This window comes from Aquarana catesbeiana, linkage group LG01, assembly GCF_042186555.1.
Source record: "Aquarana catesbeiana isolate 2022-GZ linkage group LG01, ASM4218655v1, whole genome shotgun sequence".
NCBI classification, from domain to species: domain Eukaryota; kingdom Metazoa; phylum Chordata; class Amphibia; order Anura; family Ranidae; genus Aquarana; species Aquarana catesbeiana.
The window spans coordinates 206429139-206442549 of record NC_133324.1 but is presented as its reverse complement, the minus strand read 5'-3'; the positions used below and the strand labels follow the sequence as shown (position 1 = coordinate 206442549).

Sequence of the window (13411 nt, the reverse complement as noted above, 5' to 3'; positions counted from 1 at the left end):
GTCCTTAGCCACTTTTTGAAAACATATTTTACTGCATTGTGGCGACCAGGAAAGAACCTCAGCACGAAGCCAATCAATAGAGGGGTTGTGCCTCTGTAACCAAGGATAACCAATAACCACCAGGTAATGAGGCGAGAAAATGACTTGGAATTGGATTATCTCATGGTGAAGAGCCCCTACAGCCATGGTCAATGGATCAGTCTCATGAGTCACATAGGCAGGCTGTAGAGGTCTCCCATCAATAGCCTCAATGGCAAGTGGATTGGCACAAAGCTGCAGCAGAATCGAGTGCTTAGACACAAAGGCACCATCTATGAACAGACTAGAGCCTGTGTCTCGATGGACGACTCAGACAAAGAAAGGGTAACTGGAACTAAAGGCTTATCCTTCAGGATAACTGGGGACCCAACAACGCCACCTATGGTCTGTCCCTTACAGGACCTCAAGGTGCGGGCGTCTCCTGGACGGGTAAGACAAGACTTTAAAATGTGACCTGCCTGGCCACAATAAAGGCACAATCTCTCCCCCCTTTCTAAAGGCCCTCTCATCCGCAGAGAGACGTGTGAAGCCCAACTGCATGGGTTCTACTTCACTGGTGGACTCGGTACCAGGAGGCATGGGAGGTAAGGGAGCCAAGGGTGGGACTGCAAAGCTCGGAATTTCAAATGTACAGGAGGCTTCCGCAAGAGCACCTTAAGGGCTGGTCTCTCTCAGAGTCTGGAGTCAATGAGAATAGCAAACGTGATCAACTTCTCCAGATCCGTAGGTATGTCTTGGGTGTCTATCTCATCTTTGATGTTGTCCGAGAGACCATGAGAAATAGCAGCCACGAGGGCCTCATTGTTCCAAGTGACCTCTGTTGGCAGAGTACGGAATTCAATGGCATAATCGGCAACAGTTCTTGTAATCTGTTTGATGGACATGAGGCTCTTGGTAGCAAAAGTAAATCGTGCGGGAATGTCAAATACCCTTTTAAAAGGAGCCCAGCCCTGACACTTCTAAACTGTCTTGGCCCCAAACCCTAACAGATCAGGCAAGTCCTTATCAAAATGCTTGTTTTAGATCACTGCCTCAATCAAATCAATAGTGTAGCACAACAGCCAGAATTTTTGTTTCACTCATGACCAGATATTTTTTATCTGTACAATATATGGTGAATCATTTGTGCACACTTCACCATCACACCTATATGAGCTTTTGGGCATCCAACTTCAAGAAACATGCACAATAACAAAGCGTTGGCTCGTGTAGACTAACAAAGTCATGCCAGAACAGAAAAGGGTCTGCCTTAATCTTTTGCCACAAGGTGTAATCTATAAAGCTGGCCATAGACTGATAGAAACTTGACCAGTTCAGCAGGGACCAGCCGAATTACGATCAGTGTGTGGCCAAAGCCATCACATGGTGGACTTCTGTCGAAGGGACATGGTGGGTCATATCTTGTTTATGTGTAGATGGAGAAATCTGTCTATGGCTAACTTTATTGTCTAAAATGTATTTTTATTCTGTAGCAGTGTTTCACTGGAAACAACTGCACTCAATCATTGGAGGGGTGTCCACATACCTTTGATCTTATAATGTAGGTATAATGGTCAGGTGTCCACAAACTTGTGGCCATATATTGCCTTTTGTCTGCCCCCTGTGTGTTAAATATTTTAAAAAAAGATCTGTTTTGCCATTTTCACACAATTTGCACACATTAGCTACTACAGCAGTTTCCTTGTTGCGATGCTTTTGGAACTAATTGCTTCCAATGACTCCGTTCTCCTCTGATAGCTTATTTATCAGATCGGGAAAAAGAGAGAATTAATGGTGCTTGCTTTCGGCAAGTCCTATAATTGGAAACAATGTTTACTTCACATTGTGTTCAAGTAATTAAGGGCAATTTGCAAAAAGCGCTTTTTCACCTCTCCTTTCTTACTATTGTCTGTTTGATTGGATTTCTCCAGGTACAGGTTATACAGATGGGGATATAACCTCACCATATTAGTCTGAATAAGAAAAAAAAATACCGGCACCAAATTACTTACTATGAGGAATGTGAACACCGCCAATTAATCCCAGTGCCGGCATACATTTATTTCACTGCAGTTATAGAAAACTAGGAATATTTCTCAGTGACCAAACCCATGTGCCTTACTTCCTACATAAATAAAGAAAAAAAACACAGAGAAAGGGAAAATAAATTATTTTTTCTTGATTAAGCAGCTGCATTTCTCCAGAGACAGAAAGAAAACAAACGATTAATCTTTTCGTATTTGTTCTGAGAAGAACGCACATGCCTTGGGTGCAGGATAGCCAACGTACCTGTGGCAGCTAGTCTGCAGCAATTAGGCTTTATCTGGAAATGAATGGACTTGGTCAGGGGGCCTGGTCTGCCGGGATTCCTTTCTGGAGGCCAAGGTTATTCAGTTCAAATCCCCTGTTCTGGAAATATGCCTCAAAATTACTCACTGTGCTTGGGTATAATTAACAAAGCGGGGGAATTAATATCAGCCTGGTAATTGGAAAGAATTAGCAAGAGAAATATACATTAATCTTTACTAGTTACAGAGCACTAATGAAAATGAGCTGGGCTTTCTTGCTTACTTCAGGCTTTTGCTCCTGAAAACTTTTCATTAGCCTGGAAGAATAAAAGAGAAAGACGCGCATTTGGGCTATATATGGTTAGGAGGATTCTGATTATCATCTGTAATTGCTTAACAGAGTCAGAATTCCAGTACTTAACCATCCGATCCTGGTCAGACTTAAAGGTTTCATCCACAAAACTGCCAAACGCAGCATTTACTGCATGTTCCTGAAGCTCACTTAGCGTATTTTATGATGGCTACAGAAATATTGCAATAGCTCAATACACACGGGTGTAAAGAGAAGCACTGGCTTTACAATGAGATAAAATTAACAGAGACTTTAGTGTCTGCTTACATTGACACTGTGGTCCCTGCTCAATTCAATGGCTCCCCTGCCAGGGAAAGCTATTGACTTATAGATCAACTCTGCTCCTTTTACACAAATGCTGAAAGCTTGTTAGCTTCCCTATCACTGAGCACAAGACAAACTCCTTCACAGCATGAGAGGGAACCCTATTGTGTACATAAAGAATTGACTAAACCTGCATGACCGGTGGGCCTCATGTACTATTTAGGGGGCCTTGCTGCATTTCTTGCACTTGTTTTGGACAAACTATTTTTCTTTTTATACTTTTATTCTGATGATTACTTGCAAGTTTGTTAATAAAAATATTGTTGCATATCTTACTATTGAAAGCGAAGTTCCAGCCGTTTTTGTGTTTATTAAAAGTCAGCAACTACAAAAAGTGTAGCTCCTGACTTAATAAACACACAATCACCTGTCCCACGATCCAGCAATGTGGCTGCCTGAACCCTTGCTTCTCTTCCTCGCCGGCATTACAAGTGTGAGCACCCAGCTGTGACAGCTGGCGGCTTCACAGCCGGGTGCGCACTACGCATGCATGAGTCGCGATGCACCTCCTCAATAGCCGGGCAATTTTCTGGGACCTGTGATGTGTCCCAGAAGATTGCAGGGAGGGAGGGGGAGAGGATAACTTCCCCTGGAGTCGCCTTGAGCGGAAGTGGGAGCAGGTACCTGTCAAAACTACAGTGGGGACGGAAAGTATTCAGACCCTCTTAAATTTTTCACTCTTTGTTATATTGCAGCCATTTGATAAAATCATTTAAGTTCATTTTTTTCCTCAATGTACACACAGCACCCCATATTGACAGTAAAACAAAGAATTGTTGACATTTTTCAGATTAAAAAAGAAAAACTGAAATATCACATGGTCCTAAATATTCAGACCCTTTGCTGTGACACTCATATATTTAACTCAGGTGCTGTCCATTTCTTCTGATCATCCTTGAGATGGTTCTACACCTTCATTTGAGTCCAGCTGTGTTTGATTATACTGATTGGACTTGATTAGGAAAGCCACACACCTGTCTATATAAGACCTTACAGCTCACGGTGCATGTCAGAGCAAATGGGAATCATGAGGTCAAAGGAACTGCCTGAAGAGCTCAGAGACAGAATTGTGGCAAGGCACAGATCTGGCCAAGGTTACAAAAAACTTCTGCTGCACTTAAGGTTCCTAAGAGCACAGTGGCCTCCATAATCCTTAAATGGAAGACGTTTGGGACGACCAGAACCCTTCCTAGAGCTGGCCGTCCGGCCAAACTGAGCTATCGGGGGGAAGACACTTTGGTGAGAGAGGTAAAGAAGAACTCAAAGATCACTGTGGCTGAGATCCAGAGATGCAGTCGGGAGTTGGGAGAAAGTTGTAGAAAGTCAACCATCACTGCAGCCCTCCACCAGTCGGGGCTTTATGGCAGAGTGGCCCGACGGAAGCCTCTCCTCAGTGCAAGACACATGAAAGCCTGCATGGAGTTTGCTAAAAAAAACACCTGAAGGACTCCAAGATGGTGAAAAATAAGATTGTCTGGTCTGATAAGACCAAGATAGAACTTTCTGGCCTTAATTCTAAGCGGTATGTGTGGAGAAAAGCAGGCACTGCTCATCACCTATCCAATACAGTCCCAACAGTGAAGCATGGTGGTGGCAGCATCATGCTGTGGGGGTGTTTTTCAGCTGCAGGGACAGGACGACTGGTTGCAATCGAGGGAAAGATGAATGCGGCCAAGTACAGGGATATCCTGGACGAAAACCTTCTCCAGAGTGCTCAGGACCTCAGACTGGGCCGAAGGTTTACCTTCCAACAAGACAATGACCCTAAGCACACAGCTAAAATAATGAAAGAATGGCTTCACAACAACTCCGTGACTGTTCTTGAAATTGAAAGTCTTAAAATCAATGTCAGCCTCTTGGTGTCCTATGAACGGCATCAGGTAAATGGGATATTAATCCCAATGAGGCCTGGTTCACATATGTGTGAATTGGATGCACAATTCGCATGACATGCAAGTGTGCCCGGCTCACACATGTCCAGGGCATCTGTGGTCCGCATTCCAAAAGGGTCTGGTGCGTCTTTGGGTCCGGGTCAGTTGGAATTCAGGCAAAAATTCAGACCAGTGAACAGGGACGCACCGAACCCCATGCTGGGAACCCCGGCCACACATGTGATCCCAGCTTCAGGCTCTGACAGCACTGCACATGTGCAACGGCCATCATTGGTTTGAAGAAGGAGCGACTGGGCATACTCCGAAACATGTACCGACCACTCTGACGTCCCTTCCGGTTGCCCGGATTCCATGCTGGTCCTGACAGCATAGCCCTCCATCTTGGATTAGACAGTATTTACCACCACTGGTCAGCTGGAACTTCCACCTGCAGCTGTCTTACTCCCAGTAGGCATCCCTCCCACTGGACGTTATGGATTAATTGATATGTCAGTTTTTCACTTCCATCTTGTAAGTGTTTTTAACCCTTCCTTGTCATTAAAGTGTTTTATTACTGCAATTAGAAGCACCTTCTTCTCTGCTTTGTTTTTCCTATAGAGTGTGCTTCCCTCTTCTGAAGTGCTGCTGTGGTGCATTAATCACATCTCAAGAGCCAGTTATGTACTGTTTGTTAAAGTCTCCTTGTTATCCAGAGCGCCCTGTTCTCCACACTCCTTGTCACAGTACTACTGCATACTGTGGACCATTCATAAAATGCTAGCCAAGGTCTGCGGTATTCTATAGCGTTCTCTCTGCCTAATGCAGCCCAGATTGGGAGAACCAATCATGTAACTTTGACAAGTCATGAGACAGGGCTTTCCTCCAGCCTCTTCTACCCCCAGCTTTCATTCATTTTTGTTGTGCTCTGCCAGGTTCAGACTCCTGAAAAAATTGGAGCACAATGCACATTTGTAAAGCACATTGCTGTGCTTTATAAGGCCCATTGCACAATGGGGCTCTTCTAAATGCTTTTCTTCTGGCAGGGATGTGTTTAGGGTGTTTAGGCACATCAAGCGCATCAGCATTCATTAATTTTATTGGCCAGAATATGAATTTATTTATTTTTATTATTTATTTATTATTTATTATTGTTTACACTTGTTTAGGTGTTTTTTTCAGCTTCTATCACACAAGTGATTGTTTTTTTCTGCTTCTAAACTCCTGTAAACACCTATTATGGAGGGGCATTTAGAGGCAGAAAATAAAATAAAAAACCTAAAACAGGTATTTTTGAGCTCAAGTGTGCATAAGGTCTAAATATGCAGAGCTTTTTAATTTATTTATTTTAACTTGTGAGTTGTATAAGCTTTTTATAATTTTTATTTCAAGAAAAGTAATAAATTAGTTCATATAACTGATGGAACTCAAACAGAATTGGCATTTTTTTAATGTGGTTTAGTGTGCCCTGACAGGGATAATTTGTTTTCTCAGGTTAACCAGAATCCCTCACCAACCAATCTTTGGGATAGAACAATCAGTCAAGTTTGAAGGTTTTAGCCAGTCCCTTGGTTTACACCAAGAGCTGGCAAAAGAGATACAAGGGTGAACATCTTTGCTAGGGTGTTGGTGCATCTCTGAAAACATGCTAATAACATAACTTTGTTTAACCACTTCAGTCCCGGACACTCACCCCCTTCCTGCCCAGGCCAATTTTCAGTTTCCAGCACTGTCGAACTTTGAATGACATTATTCAGTCATGCAACACTGTACCCAAATTATATTTTTATCTCTTTTTGAGATGAATAGAGCTGTTTTTTTTTTAATTTTGTGCTAAGTAAAAAAAAAATACCAAAAGTTTTGAAAGAAAAACATTTTATTTAGTTTCTTTTGTAAAATGTTGCAAATAAATCTTTCTTCAAAAATGTAAGCCAACATGTATTTTATTTAGTTTCTTTTGTAAAATGTTGCAAATAAATCTTTCTTCAAAAATGTAAGCCAACATGTATTCTGCTATATTTCTTTGGTAAACGTAACCCACAAACTACAGTAAATAAAATAAAAAATAATCATCCCTTATGATAGCCTAATTTCTTGAAGCCCCAAAATGCCAGGACAGTACAAATACTCCCAAAATAACCCCTTTTTGGAAAGCAGACACCCCAAGAGGAATGGTGAGTTTTTTGAAGTTGTAATTTTTTGTCACAATTTTTTAGAATATGAAGAAAAATGTTTTTCAGCGTTTTTTTTTTTTTTTTTTTACATACGGTCATGTCATATGACTGGTGTTGCAATAATCAGGGGCACTGACTTTTTTTTTTTTTTTTTAACATATGGTCACCAGAGCAGTATAGTGTCACCACACAGAGCTGAATGGGAGGGAGAGTTGTTGGCTGCTGGAGCTGTATTGAGGTTTACCATCCACAGACACACCAGACAATTGGATTTTAAAGTGATATACAGTATGCAATCTTCCCTTCTTTTAACAAGTTAGTGGCATTTAATTTTTTTGATTTTATGAATAAAAATAGCAGTGAGCACTATGCCAGTTTCTGTTTTTGTGAGCATATGATTTGCACTTCTCAATCTACCCACCACATGAGCTGCTGAGGATGGTCAGCGTTCCAGAGGAGATAAGGCCGTGTTTGGGGATAACCAGGCAGAGGGTGCACAAGATCGAACTGATAATATAGGAGGGTGTTTTGACCTTTGTTGTGAGGGTCAATAGAATGAGGTGAAAGCATGCTCAAAAGGGGTTTCACTGCTGTGGAGGGGTTTTTACTTGCACTCATATCCCGCAGTATAATTAAAGTTTTTTTTTATCCCCTAGATTATTTTCACTGGATTTTTCACATTTTAGAGACTTCGTTGGGCTCGCATAATAAGACTTTTTTTTTATTTTGGTTTATTGTATTGTTGAATAATTATGCAATATGTAGATTTTTAGTGGATCGCGTTATTGGACAACATCTGATTTGTATTGTTTATTTTGTAGTAACGCAGCATATTTGTTCAAGTAGAGTTTTAGAGTGGGCTGAAACCACCAGCCCCCATTGTTTAATTAAAATCTAACGCTACGCCATGTTTTGTTGGGGACACTCATGTCTTACATTGACCTGCCATTGCGACACATATACTGCTATGGCTACAAATGTGATTTCAGACCTCACGGCAGTAGCAGCTGTCAGAATTCATATACAGTATTTGACTCTTACATTGGTATACCTTAGTCTTCAAAAAAGTGGATAGTTAAGCACTGATTAACATATCACAATATTTCATGGTTAAGTGCTCACGTACTATTTTGGGGGAGAATGGTTTATTATAGTGAAGTATTACCACACTTCGTGCCTTATAAATGTTTTAGATCTTTTCTGATCAGGTCTGCTCTTCAAGCATCTGGTCCCTTGTAATTTTAATATCCTCTGGCATGCTTTTGCCATTGTAATTCTATGGCCCTTTTCGCAGTAATGCAGTGCAGTTTGATTGCACTGCGGGTGTAGCGCAGTGTACCCGTGTGTTGGGTGCAGGTTAACTGAATTTAGAATTACAGAATATTTATGCTATTTACTGGATGATAAAGGGTCTACCCAAATAGAAATGCATATGCTTGACTGTACCTATCTATTCTTACATTTTCCTAGGAGATTTTATTTAATGTGTTTTTTTAAGAGTGAACGGCTTAATATTTCATTTTTTAATGAGTTGTAATTGGGACGCGGTGTCACAACTCATCAATCCAGGCATAATATACAATTTTTATTTTTTATGACAGGCAAAGCTGTGCAATATGTTATCAGTTGCTCTAGTCTCCCCCTCTATTGCTGCCATTTAAACACAGCATGTGAGAGGCCACTACTTGTGCGGGCAGAGCTATTAATTGGCTGACTCTGTCACCTGTTTGACAGGTTACCTGCTTCGGTGGTTGTGTTGCTGGCAGTGTGTAAGTAACGAAAACACAATTTTTCCTGTTAGATTAGATCATAGGAAAGCAAAGGTAATAGTGAGGAGGTAGTAAGATTATGTTAAGGATTAGGATTACTTTAAGATGAAATCAGGGTGGGCTGTTAAATGCGGAAGTCAAAGTGTCCATAATATAGCTTAGAAGCCAACAAAACCACTAGGTGCAGAAAAAAGTAGAAAGCAATTACCTACCACTGCCGCATTCTTTACCAGGTAGAATACCAGGTGTAAAGATGAATATGTGTAGCTCACAAATATAGTAAAAGACAAAATTAGACATACTTTTCGGATCAGTTTAACTGTCCCATTAAATGACTATGCTGAGCAGACAACTCATTTATAGCATAAGAAACATCTATTGTTGGCACTGGTAAGACAGAATGCGTGTTCTTTTATTTTAAGGCACTATCTAATCTGAAGTCAACAGTGGGTTTCTCGAGGTTCCAAGAGACGTGAATTCATCCTATAACCTCTGTCCTGCTGATATACACAATGATGGATTCAAGTTATTAACTGATCAAAAAGAGATGGATGGTCTTCTGCTCTCTCTAATCTACATCATCATCTTGATTCATTTAAAGATAGGCTGTACACTTAACAAGAGAAGTTAAAGCTCCAATAGAATCAGCTGTATGATCTGAACCGCCGCACTGAGCCCAAATCAATCAATACATTCACTTGTATGGGAAAAGGACTGTTAAGTACTTACAAGCGGGGCCATTAATATTATTTAAGACAACGTTCAAAGTTTTTAATAGGAACCCTGAAAGGGCTGGTATTTTCTGCTGGGATCAGATACTATACAGAAAGACTTCAGCTTCAATGTTTCCTCTTCCCCTCTGTTATGTGCTTTTAGCCTCCATTATCACAGAAAAACCAAATGTGGCTCTACAGGGACAAGCTATTCCTATTTTGTCTTATATTTTTCTATTTAAACAGCATTACAAAGGAAATCAATACAGATAATTGCAAGAAAAACTAGATCAAGCAATTTTTCAAATTTATCAAGGACGGGCAGTGAAAAAGCAATGAAAGCCTGTGCCCACACCGTAGTGCTACTGTGCATGAAATGTAGAATTTATTTTAACACATTATTTACACTTATAGCTAGCTCTTTGTAATACCGGATGTTAAAACATATTTAACTTTATAACGTAGAAGAAACATTTCAGTCCTAAAGATGACATGAACTCCGGAAACTGTTCCCAAAAAAAGATAGGCAAAGGACTTGTCACCAGTATTGCCTGTGGTCTCTCCCTGTAGATGATGTTTTCCACATTACTGACTTACTAGATCTTATTTTACACTGAATCTCTGTTTGGAAGCCATCTTGGTATAAAAGCAGGACTTTACCTTCTCATTTTAGATGACCTCCTTAGAGACTGGTGATCTGACGACAACAAGCAGCAAGAGGGGCTGAGAACGCAGACCTACCGAATGATTGAAGCAGCAAGATCCTGGCACTGAAGATCCTCAGGCACAGCTTGTTCTCCAGCAAGAAGAGTGAGTAGCATAATAGTGACATAGTCGAATCTCTATCCTAGCAGGCAGAGGTTGCCAATTGCCAATCTTATAAGACTAGCAGAGGGAGTGGTTCTCATATGATCTCACTGCCAAATCTCACTCCAAATCTTGCAAGACTAGCAGTCACGGCAGGCACAGTGTAGACAACTCACACTGCAGATATGCAGCTATAAAGCATAGGAGTATATAGGCACTGGAAGTGCACTATTTTCCTGGAGTTATTTTAGCCAAAGGATACATTCTTTCGGGTACTGTTTAGGCCAAGTATCATTTCTAGATTTTCCCCTATGAGACAGCAAATCTTTTGAAGTTTAGATCCAATTTAAATGCCATCTAAAACCTCATGAAAAAACCTGAGCATATGCTACTGTCCAGAATAAATTTGCCTTTGTCTGAAAAATTTTACTCCTTACCTTTAAAAAGTGATTTAATAGCGTGAGAAGTACATGTCACTGCAGAACAGAGGTTTATGGTATCTGAGTGCACCTGTACACAGCCAGAACTGAAGAGACCAGGCTGAACTACCAAGATGCATTGGGCTGTACTACAGTTTACCATTTCTGCTGTTCTCACCCCATTAGTATGCACAGCAGAGGAACAATGCTGCCCCTCCTCTGCACAGAGCATGCCAAGGCAGCCAATCAGCAGAAGTACTTGAAAGGAAGATTTTAATAGGAGGCACATTTAAAAAGCAGGGGTATGGCTACACAAAATCAAACACACATTTATAGAGCCCAATGGTGTTGAACAACAATAAAACCTCCCTACTATCACATTGGTTTTCAAAAAAGATTAATAAATTAAAGTGCTGCACAAACTGTTGCCACTATATAAAAAAGGTTTAATAATATTAATACAACATAAGCTATATTTTATGTTTTTTTTTAGTGTGAGCAGTATAACCAGAGTTGTCTAACAATGGCACTTCAAAATTCCTTCTAGAGCTGTGTATCCTTCTCTGATCCTTCCCTCGCCACACATTCTGTTCTATACCGCCCGCAACCGCTCACAACTGACCCCTGGCACCACTCGGACCCGTCCTTGCTTCTCTCAGAGCCAATCGTGACCCGCAGGACCGAGAAAGATTCTGCGGTCTCAGCGGCCCTGGAGGCCCAAGATGGCGCCCGATCTCCTCAGCCACAACGAGCGCCACGGAGCACGGACAAACAGAAGGACCCCAGGTGTAAATCACACAAAATCAACAAACCCCCAGGAAAGGAGCAACCCAAAGACATGCTTTATCATACCCAGAAGCTGTCAGCTCCTCTTTCGTCGATGCCCAAGCTTTCCTGTCTGATCCGGAGCTAGCAGAGCATGAGTGGCCTAGTGCTCTGGATGACACTGTACCCCTGGAGACCTCCCCTGTTCCTACTCCAGAAATTTTTAGTAAGCCTGCTGATGATACTGCACAACCCACACTAAGTGAGATATTGCTGCAAATCCATAAATGCACAGCCTCTGTGGATGATCTTAAAGAACGTTTTAGTGGTCTTAAAGAAACACTTTCACTTCTCCGCCAAGATAACCAAAAATCAGAGAGAGACCCATGGCTGTGGAGGGCTGGGTCAGTGATTTGGAAGATCAGATGCCCCCCCCTTACCAAAGATGTCAGGATGGCTGCCCAGCAGGTCATCCAGGCCAACAACAGAGCTGATGATATTGAAAATCACAAGGCGTATCACTCCACCCACTCCTCTTACTCTCGTGGGGTGAGTGTCCTGATACACAAAACCCTGGTATACCAAGAGCTGGACTCTATAGTGGACTCATTTGATCGTTTTGTATTCCTTTATTGTTAACTGTACACTTTCATGTTATTCTTGGCATTTGTCTAAATCCCTCCTCCGTTCTCTAGGGAAATATTGCAACTGCTACTGTCGTACCTGGCTGACAGTTTTGATCATGAGACATTTCAATGGCTATCTTGATCCCCAACTAGACTAGGCATCCTCCAGTCCCAAACCTCTCTAGGAGAGGGGAACTACCCTTAGCCGTCTCCCAATGGAGGTGGGATAGATTGACGTCTGGCGTCTCCGTAACCCCAATGCCCGGCAATACTCTTGCTTCTCTAAGACGCATGGATCGCTCTCACACATAGACCTCTGTATTGGCACATCCCACATATCTAATTACACCTCCAAAATAGAGTATTTTCCCTGGGGGGTGTCAGATCACTCGCCTTTGATGCTATGGCTGACTACCAGGCCAGCAACTACTATGCCCAGGGCCCCGTGGAGGCTGAACGCCTTCAGGCTTAAGCTTTTCCCCTCCCAAGAGTGCATAACCCCTCAAATTTACCTTTTTTTAAGCACCCATTCACATTATGAAGAGGTTATGCTGAGGTGGGAGGCCTTCAAGGCCTGCCTCAGAGGCACTTTTATAGCTGAAATTGTTGCTCTCAAACACAAATCGTCTATTCTCTTTGAACAGGTGGAGAGCCAGGTATGAAAGTTGGAACTATATTATATACTAGACCCATTGGTTTTTGCAAGGGAGGCATGGATATCGACCCAGGATTCTCTGGACCGTTTCCTCCGCTGCAAAACGGAACCGTTTCTTCACAAAAATGGCATTTTATGAAGAAGGGGAGAAAACAGGTGGCCTGTTAGCAAAAATTGAAAGATCACAACAATCCTCTCCAGCAATTAGGGCCATCCGCTCCTCCACTGGTCGAGTGGTCAATGACCCAGATCAAATTGTCACCGAACTAGCATCCTTTTACAGGCAGTCCCCGGGTTACGAACATATTAAGGACTGTAGGTTTGTTTGCAAGTGGAATTTGTTCGTAAGTCAGAACACTGCTTGTAAGTGTAACTTCCCTCCGTGCAGGGGATGTGGGATGTTCCGGCGTCCGCCTGTGCAGGGATGTGGGATGTTCCAGGCGCTTCTGGCCATGCAGTACATGAAGTACTGCAGTGTGGAATGTGGCAAGATAGCTGCTCAGCGGTATCCAGGACCAGCATGGAGCACAAGCAGCCGGCATTGAGGCCGTTAATAAGTAAGAGTCGTTCATAAGTCGGGGTATACAGACCTTTATAGTTCCCGAGACACTCACTCTGCTGAATCGCTGACAA

The 13411-nt window shown here is 42.1% G+C and overlaps 1 protein-coding gene across 1 annotated transcript in view; it reads right to left on the bottom strand.

The window, feature by feature from the left end:
* Positions 1-13411, bottom strand: part of SNX24 (sorting nexin 24) — a 253411-nt gene that overhangs the window by 60557 nt on the left and 179443 nt on the right. The gene's annotated exons all lie outside the window — the stretch shown is intronic.